At 42.1% G+C, this 5596-nt stretch overlaps 1 protein-coding gene across 1 annotated transcript in view; it reads left to right on the top strand.

Annotated features, from left to right (window-relative positions):
* The first annotated feature begins 1103 nt into the window (after positions 1-1103).
* LOC103802247 (carbohydrate sulfotransferase 9-like) overlaps positions 1104-5596 on the top strand; it is a 10720-nt gene continuing 6227 nt past the window's right edge. Inside the window, exon 1 of the mRNA XM_009074701.1 lies at positions 1104-1244. The gene's annotated coding sequence lies outside the window, so the exon portion shown is untranslated. The remainder of the gene's footprint in view (positions 1245-5596) is intronic.

Below are 5596 nucleotides of genomic sequence, written 5' to 3'. Positions count from 1 at the left end.
TCTATTTACTATCACTCAGAGGAATGGGGAATCTCCACCGAGGTTGTCTGATTGGTGAGTAAAATTGGCTTGTTAGTAGCTTCTCGTGTTACCGTGATTTTCTTAGTGTAGGCTAATCTCCACAAAGAGAGATTTCTTTGTGGGGGTTGTTGATTGTTGGGGGGGGTTTTATTATTTATATATGTAGAAATTGACATAAAATCTTTCAAGAAATAAACTTCAGCTTTTGAAATCACACCGTGGTGAAATGAATCTAGAAGATTTTTTTGGCAATCTATTATTCATTGCTATAGCTCTCATCAGTTAAGAAGATGATGTTACAGGGATTCTGGTGCCTGAAATAAAGTGAGAGAGGCTTTCATTTACTTTCTGGCTTTGTTAAGGGTGATATGCATCTTGACTCTTCTACTTTCAATACAGTTTGCAGCTACATAGGATTTTGTCAAATTTCTAACATGTCATCAGAAATGTTTCAGGCTAGATATCTGACTCAGGATCCTTTTTAAAAGCCTTTGAGTCAAAACAGTTTATAGCTTCCTATACAAAGTGGTTTGGAATCTGTGCTCTTTTTTCTCATCTTAAATGTTTGCAGTGACCTTTCCTCTAAGAAGTTCAGGTACTTTGCAGGTTTTGAAACAAGCATTTGAAAAATGAGGTTAAGAGGCTTCCTCTTGTACATCCTCAGTGGAACCTCTGTTGGACTAAGATTTGCACAGGGGAGTAAATCATCCATTTTAAATAACATTGCAAGCATGAGCAATATTTTTTGGGGAAAATTGTTGGGGATCGCTGGCAAAATAGATTCAAAGGACAAAATAAGCAGGAAGAAACTGTGCCTTGATGAGTAGTGTGAAAATTTATGTGGGAGGGAAAGAAAAGGATAATGTGTCGGTTTAGTTTGGGAGATACTAAAATAGCTATAGGAGCTGAAGCACAGAGCCTTGGGACTAGCTGAGTACAGAACTGAGAACGAGAAGCAGTAGGGCTGTGTGGGAGGCTTGGAAGTAGAAGGAGTGACAGTTCTGATGAGCTGGGTTCGGAAATGTAGTTGACATGGGAGGCTGGGAGGCTGACTGAGGGGACTAAGGGAGGAGTCTGGCAGTGGGAGCCAGCAAAGAGCTGGCTTGTGCATGGGGAAGACTGAACAGCAGAATCAGGGTGAGATTTGATGGGCGTTTGGGAAGGTGGAAAACAGGATTTGCTGGGCAAGCTGCCTGGGGACAGTTGGAAGATGGCTTTTGGAGGTGAGGTGGAGATTTGCTGGACACTGGGTTAAAATTTTACTTGCATAGTGGAAGCAGGGACTGGCAAAGAAGGGGTCACACCTGGGGTGGGGGCTAGGGGAAAAACACAGGTGCCCACACAAATATATGTTCGTCAGGAGTGCAACAGTGTTGGAGCACTGCTGGGCAGTGGAGTGCAAGGAGGTGGAACTGGAGGTAACAGGAGTGGAAGATTCTGGGCAGGCCATGCTGATGGTGGGAGCTGGGGAAGCAGGGACAAACTGTTCTCCATCAGTGCCAGGAATGGCATCCAGATGTCTGAGTCTTGCCATTTGTTTCTGTCAGCAGGTAAGACTGCCGAGTTTGGGTCTTGCCACTTGATGTTGTCTTTGTTCAAAAGATAGTGATTTGCTGTCACAGTTACTCCATTAGAGTATCATAAGACTGGTCAAGGGAGCTGAATGATTCACACTGACAATGATTTTTGTGCACATTGTTATGATACCACATGAATACATTTTTCAACAGCTTTTCAACACTTGGCTTTCAAAGAAATAAGGTACTCCACATAGCTTGGCACACTGAGTTCACAGGATGAACATGCTCTTGAGACGCTCAGGGGCTGTGCACTATCTACAGCAGATGAGGGAAGGTGTGCAGTAAATCAGGCAAGAGGTTTTACAATGAGAGTTTGTGTTCTTTGTCTGCTATGATAATCCCATGTGGTGTGGGGCATCCACCTCTTCAGAGACTCATTGATTGTCCATTCTCCATTTTCTGGGTACTTGAGCAGGCTCTGGAAAACAAATTTGCAGATCTTTTGAGCATTTGTATCTCTAACTGAATCAGCAAGACTAATTTTAACTTAGGGTAATACTATAATGTCAAATACTCTGAAATGTCAGGTCTTTAGTTTCAATACTGTTTTGCCAAAATCCAGCAAATACTTCATCTTATGCTCTCTGTGATTTAGCTCATAACTTTAATCCTACTGTGTCCAAGCTTCTTAAGGTTTGAAACTGCATGTGTCATACTACGATGTAAAAACATGTTTCATAAAAATGTGTTTTAAATGTAACATTTCTGTTGAACATCTTGCCCTGCAATACAGAGGAGAGCAGAAAGGACAGAAAAAATATGCCTAGATTTATGTAGGGGGAAGGTGGTATATGCACACTTTGTCAGTAAGGGTCAGGATGTTTCAGGTGACGAGGTTAGTTCTGTAAAAGTGCAGACACCAAATCACTGGTGTTAGGACTTGTACATGATTCCTGTAAAGAAGCCTTTGGAGGAGTATAAAAAGGAAGAGCTGAGGGAAATGAGAGTAGAGGTATGGTTTCAGACAAAACCACTGTTGGATTCTGAAAATGAGGTTCAAAACCTGGATTAGAATGACAGAAGAAGATGGAAGGCATGGGATCAAAAAGGAAAGTAATTTAAGCAGAAACATTTTGTATTTGCTAGAGTTTAAAAAGAGAAAGAGATATTATAGCTGTCATCAACTATGGTTTAGGGGTACTAGTGGAGGAGATACAAGGCTATAAGGAGGTGAACATCCATCAGGAGGTTTCCTGGGGCTGTGTACTGTTTACAAAAGTTCTGGCTGTGCTGTTTGGTGTGCAATGGCAGGAATGAAGGAATCAAGTTTGCACAGGGAGGTGAAAAGCAGGAGGGGACAAAGAGGATCTAGGGCTGAGACAAGGTGGGCAGACTGAATGGTAAGGAAAAGATTGCTATTACTGACAATAACTGAGAAGAGAAAAATGGGAGGGAACAGTAATACATATGAAAAGGCAGAGAGTTACTTATATACATGAGAAAAGCAGAGGGATTTTTGAGGCCCATTTCCCAAGAAACATGCCTGAGAGGAGATCATTCATTGCCTCCATGGCTAGTGTGCATCTTTCTAAACTTTTCTTCCATACTCCCCTTTCTCCCTTTCTTTGTCCTTTCCAGGTTTCTTAGGTTCATCTAGATTCCCTAAAATAAAGTGATGAAGTTTGCTCTCCTATGATTGGTTTTGCAGTGTTTTAAATGGCAGTTGATGCTTGCATGGGATTTGGAATAAAGTGTTTATGCAAGGCCACACAGTCCATTACCAGATGTAGCAACAACAGGGCACCAACTGTCCCTGCCCAATCGCCTGGGGCTGCCCCTACCCTGCCCACAGCCTCCTCAGGCTGCCAGTCCCTGTCCCAGCAATGCTGCAGCAGGAGCAGGACCACAAGCCAGGTCTCTTCACTGAACCTCTCCATACTTAATGTCCAGGGCCTTTCTGGCTACAGCAGCAGGAAAGAAAAGAGAGACAAGTTTGATCACATAGTAAGGGTTGGGTTCCAGTGCATAAGTTACTGCAATGCATATAATCTCATTCCTCTTTAAATGACTGTGGTAACATATTGGATAGTTTGCTATGCCCATTTCCTTGAATGTGTATTTCTCGTCTTTACTTCACTGAATTATACTTTGTATCTTTTTCAGTCCAATTCTCAACCTACCTTTTCCACAACATTTTTAGAGCAAGCTACACAGCCTTTCTATTTCCCATGGCCCTGGCTCTGCCTCTTTTCCTCGGGTTGCTGTTTCCTGCCTCTCTCTGGGAGTGTTTTTCTGTCAGACTCTGTGCTGCCTTTTCCCATGTGCTCTTTTATTTCTCATCACTTTGGTTCTTTTCATCCCCAAATTGGCTCTTCCTTTCACTTGCTCTTTTGTGGACTGGTTGGTAACAGTTTTAGTACACTGGCATCCTAACTGGAGCTGGCATCCCTGGAAAGGAAGACTTTAAGGAGCGATTTTACATGAATAATGTAATGGCTCTGTAGGTTTCTCATAAACTTCATCCAAATATTGGGGGCAGCAGAGGAGAAAGCAGGAGCTATTTGTTTGTTAACAGGGGCTAATTGTAGCAAGGGTTACAACTCATCAGAAAGTAAAGCTGAGCTTTTTATACTACCTGAGAAATCATAGATGAAAAAAGTTGGAAGGTTAGACAAGAGATGACACGGAATGAAACAGAGAACGAGAAGCTAAAAGACAGGCGGTTAGACAAGAGATGACACGGAATGAAATAGAGAACGAGAAGCTAAAAGACAGGCATAATAGGTGGTGTAATGAGAATAACAAGCAGGTTAATGGTGACAATGAGGAAGGTAGCACTACAGCTGCTGAGACCAGAAAGAAATCTGATGGACCTGATCAGTAATGGAGAGCTGAAATGACCACGAAATGACCATGAAAATTCAGACTTTGTACCTACCTCACTACAGTGAAGTATGCTATTCTGTAGGACAACCTTGTCAACTTTTACCTCAGTGGTGCCCAGCCTAGCTCATATGTTGTCCCCCCACTGAGCTTGTTCCTGTTCCCATCTAGCACCTTTCAGCCCTTCCTGCTGCAAATGAGATGATGTCAGACCCTGTTCCCTGTTGGCAATACAACCCAAGATCAGACGGCTCTTCTAGCACTTGGCTGTCTGCAGCCTGCTTGAGGTTCCTAATCCATTCGTGATTTTCCACTTCATGGACCAGGTCAGCCTGCCTGCTAAGGCTCCAGTTTCTGGGGTCTCACTCCCTCCTGTCCGTCCATCACAAATTGCAGATGAATAAGAGGGCTGTAGATTTGGTTGAGCAAGGGTCTTGCTCTTGTAATTTGCCCTGATAGAACAGCACACTCAGAGCTGCATAGAGCAGAGCTTGTTTTTCCTGTTCATTTTTTATTCTGGCTGTTGCTGGGGGGTTTCTACACGTCATCCCCTCTCACATTCTATGTACGCATGCACATATCAGTATGTATGTATTTGCAGTTGTCTTTTTGAAGGGATTAACAGGGCTTAAGTACAGAATGGGACTCAGCAAATGAGAATGTTATCTGCTTCCAGAGATTTTTCCCTACCTTCTACTGAGCTGCCCTACTGGTACCTTTTTTACTTCTGGCTTCAAATGTATCAGGAATTCAAATAAGTATTGTTGTAATTTCATTCTTTTAATCTGGGAAGTCCCACTTATCATCAAGTAGAGTGCAGAGGATCACCCCACATGCTCAGCTCTGACCAAGATCTATCTGTGAAAAACTAGCTTGAGACACACCTTTGTAAGTTTATCACCAGGAGACTTTAAACCCTTATCAACCTACTTAGCTAGTTTACTCAAAGCAAATAATATGCCAGTGTAACTGATATTAATGTGTTTCTGAACTACACATGTGTGTGTGTATATATGTACACACGTGTGTACATATGATTCTGTACTTTGGTAATAAATGTCATACTTAAAGACTTAACATTGTTCAATATTTCCAGCTATAATACTCTAATTGTTTATAAAAGTATAAAAATATTGGTTTATTCAGTCTGGGGTTGTTTTTAATAGTTCTTT

The sequence above is a fragment of the Acanthisitta chloris genome, unplaced genomic scaffold, assembly GCF_000695815.1.
Source record: "Acanthisitta chloris isolate BGI_N310 unplaced genomic scaffold, ASM69581v1 scaffold505, whole genome shotgun sequence".
NCBI lineage: Eukaryota > Metazoa > Chordata > Aves > Passeriformes > Acanthisittidae > Acanthisitta > Acanthisitta chloris.
Note: the sequence above shows the minus strand (reverse complement) of the source record. Positions and strands in the feature narration are given on the sequence as shown.